This window comes from Eurosta solidaginis, chromosome 4 (assembly GCF_040869045.1).
Source record: "Eurosta solidaginis isolate ZX-2024a chromosome 4, ASM4086904v1, whole genome shotgun sequence".
Taxonomy (NCBI): domain Eukaryota; kingdom Metazoa; phylum Arthropoda; class Insecta; order Diptera; family Tephritidae; genus Eurosta; species Eurosta solidaginis.
Window position 1 is genome coordinate 111,380,491 of NC_090322.1, and position 15,743 is coordinate 111,396,233.

Genomic DNA, 15,743 nt, shown 5'->3' on the forward strand with positions numbered 1-15,743 from the left:
TTGTAAAAAAACATTGTATATATGAATAATTTATAATTAAATATTATCTGAACATAAAGGACGCGTTTCATTCATAGAAAAAGCGATTTGACAGAAGGTAACCGATACGGGTAACCGATAGGCCAGTTACCCGTGTTGTTGTTGCATATGTTTTGGTTAGCGATAACGAAAACATACCTAATGAAGTAACTTAAAAATGTAAATAACATCGAGCGAGAAGGAATGTCGAAAACACAATAGGTAAGAGCGAGAAAGCGAGTCACACGTACACTATTTTGAGAGAGCGCATGCGTTACCTTTTAACGAAGCTTTTTCGTGCCCCGTTGCTTCTTTGATATTTGCTGGGGTATACTCGCCGTGCCCAGGGTTCGTTTACAATAAATTTGTATTAAAGGGGCACCTTGCAAATCGATTTAATATAAAAAAAAACTTCACTCTCTTTATTGGTTCTAAATTCTATAATATAAAATAAAACGTGTTTGTATACTTCATTTCCAATTTCACTTGGATTATCTTGCGGTATCCTTGATTGCGGTGGCGGGCCTTAGCGGTCCGGCCGTATTCTGTTAGCTGGGTCCCGTTAGTATGTGGCGTCGGTGCCTTGACGCGCCTTATGGCGGCGTCTCTTTCTGCTGCGGTGCTCTGTCGCGCCTTACGTCGGCGTCTACTTGTATTGCTGAGGCGATGCTCTGTCGCCGTGTTCCGTTAGACGGATCGCGTTAGTATGTGGCGTCGGTGCCTTGACGCGCCTTATGGCGGCGTCTCTCTCTGCTGCGGTGCTCTGTGGCGCCTTACGTCGGCGTCTACTTGTATTTCTGAGGCGATGCTCTGTCGCCGTGTTCCGTTAGACGGATCCCGTTAGTATGTGGCGTCGGTGCCTTGACGCGCCTTATGGCGGCCTCTCTCTCTGCTGCGGTGCTCTGTCGCGCCTTACGTCGGCGTCTACTTGTATTGCTGAGGCGATGCTCTGTCGCCGTGTTCCGTTTATGGTTAGTGGCAGTGCTAAGCCTGCTGCGGCCAGCGTCGTATTCCTGCGTATCTCTGCTGCGGCCAACGTCGTATGTACGCGTAGTTCTCCTGCTGCCAACGTCGTGCGTATTCGTGGCTCTGCCAGCGTCGTATTTATGGGTGGCTCTGCTGCCAACGTCATGTGTATGCGTGGCTCTGCTGTGGCCAACGTCGTATATTTGCGTAGCTCTGCTGCGGCCAACGTCGTATGTAAGCGTGACTCTGCTGTGGCCAACGTCGTGTGTATGCGTAACTCTGCTGGCGTCGTGTGTATGCGTGACTCTGCCGCCGAGGCTTATGGCGATGGCGCGCGGGCTCGTGACGCTGTGGGCCTTCGCTTAGCGGGGAGCGAGCGTAGTTTAAGGCGTTGTAGAGCGGTCAAAACCAGCTTACCCACAATCCTCAACCCACGGCTCTCTCCTACGACGGGAACTGTCTTGCGATGGTCAAAACCGATACGCCTTTCAGATGCCCTTCAATTGCTGCTCAGGTGACAGTCGCAACTTTGCGCCCCGTTAGGTGAGATCCGTTAGCCTCGGTACAGTCACGTTGTTGCGTTTCACCTCAACTCACTCCTACTGCGGTTGCCGACGTACTTCTGCCGCGGATGACGTTTGGCTGAGCGCGGGATCACGATGCTGTGGAGGGCGTTTGCTTACGAGGGAGCAAGCGTGATCTAAAGCGTTGTAGAGCGGTCAAAACCTGCTTACCCACAATCTTCAGCCCACGACTTTCTCCTATGAAACGCACTGGCTTGCAATGGTCAAAACCGATATGCCTTCCGGAGCGATCCAATAGTAGCTCCGGTCGCAACCACAACCGCGTGCTGACTGCTGTGCTGCTGTGTCGCTCCTTTTATGGCTGTTGTGTTTGGTGTTGCTAGCTCAAATGGATGCGTTGCCATGGTCACCGTGTTGCTGTTGAATGTTGCGAGCGCTCGTTGTGTTGCTGCGACTGGTTGGTTGATCGTGTTGCTAGAGCCTTTTGTGGCCACTTGTTGTGTTAATGTCGTGTCAAATATGTTGTGGGGTCGTTTTGTGTGGGCCAAATTAATGAGGATTTATTTGGTCCTCACACCCCCCCCCCCCCCCCCCCCCACCCACTTCAGAAATTTAGCCCTCGGTGCCCAGTATTCGTATGCGGGCCCTGCCTTTTACACCGTGACGGTGTATTCCCGTGTGCGAAAACTTACGCGCTTAGTTGCACGCGTGTTGCTGACGTCGGCGTCGGTAGCTCCTTCCAGCAGTACTACCCTGGGGCGCTTTGCTTCCTCCTCCTCGTAATGCTGGCGCATACGCTTGACGCTGTTGTTTAGTTTGGCGTTATGGCTCTCCATCTTAGGTTGTTGGTTTTTTTTTTTTTTTTTGTTTTTTTTTTTGGAAAAGAAATTCGTAGCAAAAGAACGTGTTTCGGTGGTTTGCGATAGAATGACCGGTGCTTGCTTATCCTCGCATCCTTGATATTAATTAGATTGTTTTCCCTGAATTTATTTTAATTTCCCGCGATGGTCTCTGCTGCATGATATGGCTTTAGCTCCCCAATATTGACCGTTTTCTCCTCCCCGCCGTTGGTTTTTTCGTACTTTGAGTATCACTGATGATACATATCCTAGGATCTGGTAGGGTCCGTCATATTTGGGGGCCAACTTTGCCGCGAAATTTTCGCCGGCCTTGGAGAGATGGTGTTCCTTTGCGAGCACTAGTTCGCCGACTACGGGGGTCCATTTTCTCCGCTGTAAATTGTAGTGCCGTGCTTGATCTGCCGCCGCTCGTTCCATGTTCTGCCTCACTATTCTGAATGTCTCTTGCATTCTGTCAGATTTCTCTTCTGCCGTTGTGGTAGCTGTGCCCGTCCCCAGGTTGACCTCGTCAAACAATGCCCCTGGTAGTCGCGGTTCCCGTCCTTGTACGAGGAAGGCTGGACTGTATCCTGTGGACGCGGTCACACTGGTGTTGATGGCCAGCTCGATTTCTGGGAGACGGTCGTCCCATCTGTTGTGCTGTGATCTGGTGAGTTTTGCTATGATTCTCTTGATTGTCCTGTTCGCCCGTTCCGTCGGGTTTTCTTGCGGGGTGTAGGGCGCCGTGAATTGTTGTCGTATCCCCATTTCCCTGAGGTAACGCTGCCACATTGTGCTGGTGAACTGGACGCCGTTGTCCGATATCAGTATCTTGGGAGCACCAAATCTTGCGAGGATGTATTCTCTGAACGCAAGGCGTAGGCCTTCTGCTGTCGCACGCCTCATGGGGACCAGTTCCACCCATTTGCTGAAGCGGTCGAAAAATACTAGTAGCATCGTGTTCCCGTGTGTGGATCGTGGGAGTGGTCCAACGAAATCGACGCATACCGTGGCGAATGGTTCTTGGGCCACTTGTGTGAGCATCTTTCCGGCCGGCTTTTGCTGTGTTTCCTTGTACTTCTGGCAAGACTCGCACTGTCGTACGTATCGACTGATGTCCCGAAACATGCCGGGCCAGTAGTACCGGTTGGCAATCCGCGCTACTGTCCGGCGGATGCCCATGTGTCCAGCGCTTGGTATATTGTGATTTTCTTCTAATACTCGTTGTCGCAGTGGTGTGGGTATACAAAGTTTCCAAGGTACCGCTTCCTCATCTTGTGACCGGCAGGGAATATGGCGGTACAGTTGTCCATCTTGTATCATGTAGTCAGAATATTTCTCGGGGTTAGTGCGCACTTCATTCACGCGCTTGTGCCACCACTTGCATGGTCGCTCTGTTGTCGTTGCCAGTCGTAGTGGCTGTCGTGATAGTGCATCCGCTACCAGGTTCAGCTTTCTTTTCCTGTACTCTATGTCGAAGGTATGCTGCTGAAGTTCCAAGGCCCATCGTGCTATACGGCCGGAGGGGCTTTCGATGGAGTTTAGCCACTTTAGAGACATATGATCCGTGATTACCCTGAATCGGTACCCTTCCAAGTATGGCCTCATCTTGCGTATTCCCCAGACGCAAGGCGTTCCCCGCCTTCCAAATCCTGTGTCAATACGGCGCCTAGCCCGAAATTGCTTGCGTCCGTTTGCAAGGTGAAGGTCTTGGTGAAGTCCGGACAGGCAAGTATCGGTGCTTCCGTTAGTTTTTGCTTTAAGACCTCGAAGGCTTCCTGTTGTTCGGCTCCCCACTTCCAGTGTTTGCCCTTTTTCAGCAGGGTTGTGAGTGGCTGGCTGATCGTCGCGAAGTCGGGCACGAATCGTCGGTACCAAGATGCTATACCGAGATATTGACGCACCTCTTTCGCGTTCGTTGGTGGTTTCAGGTCTTTGATGGCTGCAACTTTCTCGGGGTCGGTGTGAATTCCCCTGTCGCTTACTACGTGTCCTAGGTATCGAATTTCTTTCTTGAAAAACTCGCATTTCTCCGGATTTATTCTGAGGTTGGCGCGCTGTAGTCGTAGCATCACTTCTTTCAGGTTGCGAATGTGCTCCTCCAAGGTGGATCCTATGATGATTATGTCATCGAGGTAAGCGAAAGCGTAGGGTTCCATCTCCGATATAATAACCTGATCTAGTGCTCTTTGAAACGTTGCAGGTGCGGAGTGTAGGCCGAACGGCATAATGCGCCACTGGACTAACCCGCGTCCCGGTACCGTGAAAGCTGTATAGGGACGGCTCTGGGGCTCCAGTGGTATTTGCCAGTAGCCATTTTTAAAATCCAAACTGCTGATATACTTCGCCCGTCGTAGCTTGTCCAATATATGTTGTATTCTGGGTAAGGGGTACGCGTCGGGTACGGATCGGGCGTTAAGCTGCCGATAGTCCACGCATAACCTCCACTTCCCGTTTTTCTTCTTGGCTAGTACGATTGGTGCGCTGTGTGGGCTACAGGATGGCTCGATGCATCCTTTCTGAAGTAATTCGTCAATTTCGTTGTTGATGATGGTCTGCATAGCTGGGTTGCGTGGGAAGTGACGTTGCTTGATAGGGCGGTCGTCCGTCAGGATAATCCTGTGCTCGGCTATTGTCGTCACCCCACTCATGCTCTCAAATTTTCGGAGTTCTTCTGCCAGAAAACTGTGCACTCGTTCCGCCTCGTCCTCATCGTAGGCCCCATTGATCCTGTTGATCCTATCAATTATGTTATTGCTGTTCTCACCTGGTGGCGATACCTCCTCCGTGATCTGTGTCGGCTCGGCTGATGGCAATGTATGCTGTGTGATTGGCCTGGATAGCGCGAGGTGACCTCCTCCGCAGGATATGGCTGTTACGGAAGATTCGTTCCAGCCGCTGTTCGCTGGTGTATCCTGCGTGTCTCATCAAGCTCTGTATAGCTAGCACGTAATCCTTGTACTTTTCCTTGTTATGCTGTCTTCGTTGGCGTATGTCGTCCTCGAGACGCTCGAAATACCTGACTGGCAGGAAGAAACATAAAAAATCCTGTTTGAAGCTTGTCCACCTTTCCCAGTGCGCATTGTTATTGCGATACCATTGTAGCGCGGTGCCCTCTAGTAGCTCTGGCATGGTTTTTGGTAGGAGATCCACGTTTAGCGCGTACACTTCGGCTAACTCCTCTAGCCGCTCGATGAACGCTAACGGATCCCGTCCACCGTCATACTTTAGTGACCACTTCCGCACTTGGTCGATGATGGGGGCGAACACAACGGTCGGTGCTTGAGTTACCTGAGACGTATAATTTATGGCTAATGCCCTTGTCCCTGATGGTAAGTACGGTTGCGCGCGTTGCGTATTCCGTGGAGGAAATTCCAGTGGGTTCTGCTGTGGTTGACCCTCGGTCGTGGTTCCTTCTGCGGCCGGAGGGATTGGTGTCTGCGGGGTGCCGTTGGCTGGTACTGCTATTCCTGATGATAAGTTCTTTTGTGGGGGTGCTGTGTTCCTGGGAGGAAACGCGAACTGGTCTCGCTCTGCTGGTCTATCTGTGTTGTTCATGGTTTCCCCTCCGTTTGACGGAATCGGTGTCTTAACCTCATTTAAGTCACTCGTGTCTGTTCCCTTATAAGCGGCTTCTATGGATAAAAATTTTCCCTGTATTTCCGCGTCAACATTTGCTTTCGAAGCCAAAGCTGCTATGCGCTTTCGGATCTCCCGGGTGGTGCCTGTGGGCTCAATACCCAATTCCTGTGCGATGGATATCAGCTGCTCCTTTGAAATGTTGTCTAACCACGTGGTATCAATCTGGTCGGCCATTTTACGGTTAGGCTTCTAGTCAGGAATGTTCCTTCTGACGTTGTACGATTTTCAGGGTCCCTGCTCGGGCGCCAATTGTAACGAAGCTTTTTCATGCCCCGTTGCTTCTTTGATATTTGCTGGGGTATACTCGCTTTGCCCAGGGTTCGTTTACAATAAATTTGTATTAAAGGGGCACCTTGCAAATCGATTTAATATAAAAAAAACTGCACTCTCTTTATTGGTTCTAAATTCTATAATATAAAATAAAACGTGTTTGTATACTTCATTTCCAATTTCACTTGGATTATCTTGCGGTATCCTTGATTGCGGTGGCGGGCCTTAGCGGTCCGGCCGTATTCCGTTAGCTGGGTCCCGCTAGTATGTGGCGTCGGTGCCTTGACGCGCCTTATGGCGGCGTCTCTCTCTGCTGCGGTGCTCTGTCGCGCCTTACGTCGGCGTCAACTTGTATTGCTGAGGCGATGCTCTGTCGCCGTGTTCCGTTAGACGGATCCCGTTGGTATGTGGCGTCGGTGCCTTGACGCGCCTTATGGCGGCGTCTCTCTCTGCTGCGGTGCTCTGTCGCGCCTTACGTCGGCGTCTACTTGTATTACTGAGGCGATGCTCTGTCGCCGTGTTCCGTTAGACGGATCCCGTTAGTATGTGGCGTCGGTGCCTTGACGCGCCTTATGGCGGCGTCTCTCTCCGCTGCGGTGCTCTGTCGCGCCTTACGTCGGCGTCTACTTGTATTGCTGAGGCGATGCTCTGTCGCCGTGTTCCGTTTATGGTTAGTGGCAGTGCTAAGCCTGCTGCGGCCAGCGTCGTATGCCTGCGTATCTCTGCTGCGGCCAACGTCGTATGTACGCGTAGTTCTGCTGCTGCCAACGTCGTGCGTATTCGTGGCTCTGTCAGCGTCGTATTTATGGGTGGCTCTGCTGCCAACGTCGTGTGTATGCGTGACTCTGCTGTGGCCAACGTCGTATATTTGCGTAGCTCTGCTGCGGCTAACGTCGTATGTAAACGTTACTCTGCTGTGGCCAACGTCGTGTGTATGCGTAACTCTGCTGGCGTCGTGTGTATGCGTGACTCTGCCGCCGAGGCTTATGGCGATGGCGCGCGGGCTCGTGACGCTGTGGGCCTTCGCTTAGCGGGGAGCGAGCGTAGTTTAAGGCGTTGTAGAGCGGTCAAAACCAGCTTACCCACAATCCTCAACCCACGGCTCTCTCCTATGACGGGAACTGTCTTGCGATGGTCAAAACCGATACGCCTTTCAGATGCCCTTCAATTGCTGCTCAGGTGACAGTCGCAACTTTGCGCCCCGTTAGGTGAGATCCGTTAGCCTCGGTACAGTCACGTTGTTGCGTTTCACCTCGACTCACTCCTACTGCGGTTGCCGACGTACTTCTGCCGCGGATGACGTTTGGCTGAGCGCGGGATCACGATGCTGTGGAGGGCATTTGCTTACGAGGGAGCAAGCGTGATCTAAAGCGTTGTAGAGCGGTCAAAACCTGCTTACCCAAAATCTTCAGTCCACGACTTACTCCTATGAAACGCACTGGCTTGCAATGGTCAAAACCGATATGCCTTCCAGAGCGCTCCAATAGTAGCTCCGGTCGCAACCACAACCGCGTGCTGACTGACTGCTGTGCTGCTGTGTCGCTCCTTTAATGGCTGTTGTGTTTGGTGTTGCTACCCTACAAGACAGGTACCCGTTACCTAATCGATTACTTAATCGTCACAAATAACTTGTTCACCAATTATCGTCTTAATGACTTTTACATTGCTGTCGTGAAAAAGGTAACGCATGCGCTCTCTCAAAATAGTAGGGGGACTCATGATAGCATATAAACTTATAAGGTGTAAAATTATATCCATTTACACACGCGGTTATATGAACGCACCTAGTAATACTCTTGATAAACTTGATTGTTTTTCAGCTGTATTATTTCCAAAAAAATTTTTTTGATTGTTATACAAATTAAAAAATACCAAGATTAAGTGAAAAATCAAAACTAAAACGCCTTTACTTGCTGATGTTGGAGATTTTTGATGAAAATGCCGTCTGTAATGTCTGCAAGGTTGCATTCCTTTGAGTTTACCGCGTTTACACAATGAAATGTGCGCGTAAATTTATACAAATTGTGTAAATGATTTTTCATACAAAATTTGACAGCTCGTGCGTAAACTAGATAAATTTATACGTTTACACACTTTATAAGGCATTTATACGGTTACATGAGTCCCCCTAGTGTACGTGTGACTCGCTTTCTCGTTCTTACCTATTGCGTTTTCGACATTCCTTCTCGCTCGATGTAATTTACATTTCTAATTTACTTCATGAGTTATGTTTTCGTTATCGCTAACCAAAACATATGCAACAACAACAACACGGGTAACTGGCCTATCGGTTACCCGTATCGGTTACCTTCTGTCAAATCGCTTTTTCATGAATGAAACGCGTCCTTTATGTTCAGATAATATTTAATTATAAATAATTCATATATACAATGTTTGTTTTACAATTTAAATTATTTCCTTATTACTCTAGTGAACTTTACATATGTGTATATTGATATGTACAAGTTAATTAAGTACAATAACGTCTATTAATAGCTGTGCCCTTTCTGTAACTTTCGAAGCTCAGTGATGCTGCTCAATTTTTCCTGCGCTGGTGGTGTTATTCAACATCAGTTTGCAGAGACATATGAGTTTTGTAGGGATAATACCGGAAGCCCCAATTCGTGCTATAAATTCGATTTACAGGTGATATTGATCCTTTGGTATTGACCCTTTCCCATAGTATGCTTGTTAGCGCCTTATCTGAGGTACTAAAAAGGCGGGGGGATAGTTGTCGCAGTTTTATTATAATTTGAGCAAACAGCTGGAATATTTGGATATTGCTATGCGCACATCGTCAAAAACAAATTACCTAGAATGAGAAAGAAACTAATATCAGTAAGGATAGATTAAAGTTTTTAATATATTTAACCCGAAAAGTGTTCTATAAATAGGGCTCCACAATTAGCTCTTTTCTGAGAGGCCAAAGTCACAAGGGACTCAAGGAGATTTCAGATAACTAGAATCAGGGGTACCCGAAGATACTTCGCTGTTGCATTCATAGAGAACACAACATTATAACAAGGGATAATTGATTGATGTTACGAAGGAAATTAGACGTGCTACAAAAACAAACAAATGCAGATGACTGTTTAATTCAACAACAACAACAACAACTGTTTAATTCATTATCCGAAGTTCTTGTATGGACGTACAGTATGAAAAGTGCAAAGTACTGCTAAAACTGATTTCTCCGAGTAACCCGGGAACGAATTGATGTGACTACGCCTATCCTTCTTTAGCAGCAGGGTCTAGAACCAGTTCCCTGTTGGACAGGAAAATAAACGTTTGGTTATCTCCAAGTTGATCATTTCTATTACAGAATATACTCGTTTGCTGCATCCGACCAGTACATCCAGCGGATTAGGGTATCAGAATATACCCGCGGTAGGTATGCCTGTCGTAAGAGGCGATTAAAATACCAGATTCAAGCGGCTGTGTAGCGCAACCCTTCAGGTTGCCAGCGCAATATATAGCTTTTCCAAACCCAATTGTCAACCTCACCTATCCGCGGCGAATCCTGTTTCACTACCAGACACGGCTCTGGCGACCCCAAGCTCCCCATGGAACTTGGGGGTGGAGAGGGGGGAATGGCCTGAAGGTTTAATGTGGCCACATAAATCGTTCCCGAGATGGTCGGGCTAGCACCTTAATGGTGCTGTGGTACCGGAGCGTACCGGATCTGTATCCGGCAAAGGACCATCACATCGATAACACTCCCCAAAGCCTTCGGGGAGCAACCTTATCGCTACAACAACAACAACAACAGTACATCCAACTTTCCCAGATTTTCTGGACTCAGCAAGGGTATCCTCCTGAATGGTGCATTTGTTGCACGCTGCTGCCTGGCCGCTCACCCAAAAACACAAGACACGACGGAATATTCCTTGGGACTCCCAAGGCCACTAACGCTTCTCATGGCTCCAAAGGTTAGGGGGCTTAGAGTATAACCGCGGTAGGCATGCCTGCGTAAGAGGGGATTAAAATACCAAATTGGTTCAGGGGGTTGTGTAGCGCAACCCGTTCAATGGGTTGCCAGCGCAATATATAGCTTCTCCAACCCAATTTTGAACCTCACCTACCCGTGGCGAATCCTGTTTCTTTAACAGCCGAGGCTCTGGCGACCCCATGTTCTTTATGGATCTACATTTGAAGGCGCTTAGTTAGCTGACATCGCTTACTTAAACGGTTGATTCTAAAGGAAAAACCAAAACAAAATATAGGTTAGGTTGAACTGGCGGGTTCATGACGACCTCACGTAGACTGAATGAGTCCGTAGTGTTACCAGAAGTTTGTTTTAACGACCAAGCTAAAAACCATATCAACAACCAGGACATGTTATAAAATAACTCCGTCCGACAAATACCAGAAGCTTCCTAGAACTTAAGCCACTTGCTGCTTCTAGATCTGACAGCTGTAAGCTGGAGTCTTAGCCTGACAAGCGCAGGGCACGAGCACAGAACGTAATCGATCGTTTCCTCCTCCAACCCGCACTTCCTACATCTGCTATCACTGGCCAAGCCTAATTTAAAAGCATGTGACGCCAGAAGGCAGTGTAAGTATACCCGTCATGAGTCTACAGTCTACAGTTTAATGATAATGAAAATATAAGAATCAGTGTTTATGAATAACATATTTTAATTAATCTCTTACAACAACCTGATCGGTGGCTACATCGCCATGTAGGTAGTGTAGTGTTCAACCTTGTATAAACGTAGGTACTGTATGTGCTCAACCGTGCAAATGGACATTAGCAGGAACATTATTTACATAAACATAGCTTGGTATTTATGCAGGCATCAATATAGCATGCATTGGTCCAGTTCGGTGTGCACCAGCCACTGGTACAAACACTTTTGAATGCATAGCTTTCATATAGATTGGATGTCCAGCAGTGCTCCGGTTGTGCCAAAATGTAATGGGCTGCTCCGTCTCTTGGTACGGCTGTATAGGTATTGGCGGGTGCAATGTATTACTAGTGTGCTCAAGATCGTATGGTACATAGATGGCTCGAAGACGCCAGAGGGGATTGGAGCCAGAGTTTTCGGACCCAGAGCCAAAATATCAGTAGCTCTAAAAGCACATCCGAGCATTTTCAAGCGGAAGTATTTGCCATAAGTTAGTGCGCTAAGCTGAACCTTCAGCGCTGATACCCCAATGAAACAATTGCCATACTCAGTCAGGCAGTTAAGCCCAACTAAAGGCATTTGCGGCGTTCTAAATAAAGTCAGCACTGGTCCTTCAGTGCGTAGAAAAGCTAAATCAATTAGGGGCACACAACGTAGTATTGTTGCCCTGGGTCCTAGTCCACAGGGGAGTAGAGGGTAATGAGCAGGCGGACTCAGTGTTTAATTTGTTGCGTCCCTCCCACAAATTGTCATCCTCCCAGCAAGGATTTGCGGGTCTGCGCCATACTCTCCTCCTGAAATATTTCAATGAACTTCCTAATCACATAAAAAGTACTAATAATTTCAATACTTTTAAAAAAAATTTATTGGAGCAAAGTTTTTCTCTTATTTTTCACATGATATATCCGATACTGGAGCGCGAAAAGGGAATGGTAATATTGGAAGCAGCAAAATACAATTTCGCTGGAATTCGGTATTACCAGACGATATTTACTGTTGCTGATCGGAATCACTCGCATTCCGACAGCATTAATATAACAATAAAATTATATAATGTGTAACAAAAATAAGGCCAAACAAAGGTTGGAGCAGGGGGGATTGGAAACACGTCCTTTTCAACCTCCCATTATATGTTGAGCTGTGCTAATCGGAATCTTCATGCATTCCGACAGCGTCTTTACTAAACAAAGTTGAGGGGTGATTGGATACACGTTATTTTCAATTTCCAACATCCAAAGACATGTTTAGCTGTGTGGTTTGCAGACTAATACAATCCGACAGCTTAAAATACAAATATAATTGAAAAATATAAGTTCCAAATTTTGTTGCCTTGAGCTGGGAGCACTGGAGGATTGGAAACGCGTCCTTTCCAACCTTCCTTAAATTAGTGGCTCCCAGACTCGTCCCTTTGTCACGCTAGTAAATATGCTGATCGGAATCACATGGCATTCCAACAGCATATTCAATAGAACTAAGTGATTAGTTTAAGTTTTAGGCCTAAACAGCCGTAATAATAAATAAATTAAATTAAAAAAATAAATACTCTTGTCAGTGTTTCACGTGCAAGGGATGGTTGCACCGGACAGGTTGCTCTGGGCTAGATTCCAAAATCCAGCGTCCTCGTAACTTTTATAAATCTTTTGTGGCTCTTATTGTTCACGGCCTCATTACATTATGAGGAAATACGGCACCTGAGAACACAGCCGTATGAAGCTAAAAAACACAAGCATGTCTTCAGTGAACTCCACAAACAGGCGTCGGACCTCTATGCCGGTGATTCCTGTACTCAAAGAACAAAACTAGCAGAGGAGGAACACACTCTCCATAGGGAAACGAGAGTAGTCACTCTAGCTCAACTTCGAGCTGGATAACGTAAGAGGTTAAACTCTTACCTATCCAGAATCAACCCCTACATACAAAACATTGTCCTGCTTGTAATGTGTCCCCACATGACACCAACCATCTCTTTCACTGTATTGTGGAACCAACGCCTCTAACACTCCTCTCATTATGGTCCACCCCTGTTGAAACAGAAAGTTTCCTTGGACTCCCGTTAGAAGACATTGATGACAATTTGTGACCGGTCGCACCTATTGGATGGGACGAAGCACTGCTACAACAACAACAGCAGGCGGACAACCCGGAAAGAGAGGCAGCAACTGCATGTCCCATCGATTCCGAGCCGTTCCTGGCAGTTGGCTCACTCAATAAATGCCCCTATTAGTAGAAGGGAGGGAAAAAGAGAACACTGGCGCAATATGCCAGGCCTGAGTCAATCTAAGTTACTGTTAGGGGTTACAGCACAACTCGATATAGGGCATTAATAGGCCTCTCAAAAAGATAACCTAAGAACCCTAACGGCTATTCTTCCAAGACACTGTAGACTGAACAGTCACATGCAAAAGCTGGGTATAATATCGAACAACACATACCGATTTTGTGATGGATCAGCAGACGGTGGACCATATCCTTCTAGATTGCGGCGCAATTTCAAGACATTGTTTATGGGTTCACCATGGCCAGAGCATTCCCACATTTAATCCCTCAAGCAAAGAACACTGCTGGGTTCATCAAGGAAGTCGGCTAGGATGTGGTGCTGTGAAGGAGATGTGTAAGTCAATGTGCAATCCTAAATAATTATCTATCTATCTACGTTCCGGTAACAAGCACCATTGTGGTACTAGCCCCACCATCTCGGGAACTATTGATATGACTACATTAAACCTTCTAGGGATTGAATATTAATAATGCCGGCAATGCGAAAGTCTGCTAAAATGTACCATTCTCCATGGAATGCTCGATATAAACCTTTCCACGTTTTGAAACAGTGATGAAAAGAGCAAAATTTACAAAAATTTTAACTGGCTGTGGGTAGTAAGGTGTTGATGTCCTCCTTAACGCAATGTAATGTCAACTGCGATGCTGGGAAAATGACAAAAATCTTGCAAATCTACTGATAATAATTAATTTTTCCTCCCCTTCTATGCAGTTCTATGCATACATACATATGTATTTTTTTCTCCAAACGCTAATTAAAAAAATTTATTGGTTTTCACATGAACTTCGAACTCTGTCGTATTTGCATTCTTCAGTTGATTATCAACAAAAGCATGACAAATTATCACTAAAAAATTCATACATGTTGCTTATATATTTAATATGGTAGCCAATTTACTTACCCTTTCTGTTGCGATGATTCCTGGACAATAGGGCCTAACTAGACTTGAACACTAGAGCGTGCTTAACGCGAACCACATCATGTTATGGCACACCTTTGGTGATGCAAAAAATCAAAGACATTTCTGCTTCTAATGCTTCTAGGATAGCAGCAGCAGCTCCCGGTGGCGCCACATAAATAACAGTTGCATGCCGATCAGTTGCCTTTTTTGCTGCGGCTACCTATTCAATTTTAATTCACATTACATTATCTACTATTGCAATTTTTAATCACTACAAATCAATATAATTTACCGAAGCAAATACCGGCAAACCAAGATGCGTAGTTCCACCCTTTTTTAGGGAAATACATCCAACCAGTTTGTTACCGTATTCCAAAGCCTGTTGCTTGTAAAGTACCTTGTATCCTTGGCAAATGACACGTGAATCTGCATTTAGTTGTAGATTTCGGTAGTAGTGCAGTTTACGGTACCCACCCTAAAGTTGGGCCAGTGAGTCGAGTGAGGTATCAAAAGACGCGTATTAATCTCTAGAACAATAATCCGAAGGCGGAAAAGAAAAATTTTATCTCTGTCCGATATTTGCAGTTGAAGTTGGCGATTTTAATGTGGTTGTTGTTGTGTTTATACCCACAAAAAAATTGAGCATCAACGTGGCGGTAGCCACGGCTATACCACACACCCGGACTTGGTATGGCGTAGCCCAGGGTTATTTTTGTAAGCACGGCCGAAGGCCGCCAACGCAGAAAGGTGTTCTGCGCAAAAATACTATGGATTCCACCCCCGGTTTCGGAGGGACCCGGAGTCTTTTTTCGGTTTTTCGTTAATATCTTTTGAACGGGTAAAAAAAGTAAACTTCCGCTTTCGGATTCCTGATCTAGACGTGAATACGCGTCTTCTGATACCTCACTCGAAGATTTTGGCCCAAATTTCGGTGGGTACCGTAAACTGCACTACCCTACAAGAAACGCTGATAGTTTTACTAATACACTCACACTTGTAATTGACAATGCTGATCCTGCGATGACGTAAACATTGATACTCAAATTTATGTATGTTCCTTTGATCGCTCACGCATGTCCGCATGTTCCTAACGACAGCCTATAATCATGAAAAAGGACTCAAACTGGGAAAGCTTCGGACACCTGGTACAGAACAAAAGAACATGCAGCAGATACCATTATGCATGTGAGACAGATACATAATTCTCAACGGAATTTTATGTATGCGAGAACAGTTTATCCGATTTAATCATGTTGTCACTACTGACTGTCATATGACAATCAAATGATTATCACGGTTGTTTTGTTATTTTTTAAATTCCGTCATTTTCAACCGACGAAAACCATATAAAAAATAAGTTTAAAAAATGAAAAAGAGAGCATTTCAAAGCTCCATGCTAAAAGAAAAAAATCGAAAATAATATTAAAAAATACCAAAAGCTGTCGGAATGTATGGGGCGCACTCAAAAAATTGATACGCAAAAAATAATAGTGGTTAGTGATGATTCATTTTTAAATGTGTTTCCGCATGAGGAAAGCGCTCTTCTGTTGTTTTGTAATTTTCTGAATTTAAATTGAACATTCTGAACTCGAATTCTTATAAAACTATTTATTTTAAACAAATAAGAAACACGTATGCTTTGATCATGTACAAAATTAAAAACGTAATGAAATAAAG

The 15,743-nt window shown here is 46.1% G+C and overlaps 1 long non-coding RNA gene across 1 annotated transcript; it reads right to left on the reverse strand.

The window, feature by feature from the left end:
* Positions 1-8,711: 8,711 nt before the first annotated feature.
* On the reverse strand, positions 8,712-15,521 carry LOC137248123 (uncharacterized). The gene is made up of 3 exons (XR_010952081.1): positions 14,359-15,521; positions 14,067-14,286; positions 8,712-9,071 (listed from the first exon to the last, which is right to left on the reverse strand). It is a non-coding gene; the product is annotated as an uncharacterized lncRNA (long non-coding RNA).
* Positions 15,522-15,743: the final 222 nt, after the last annotated feature.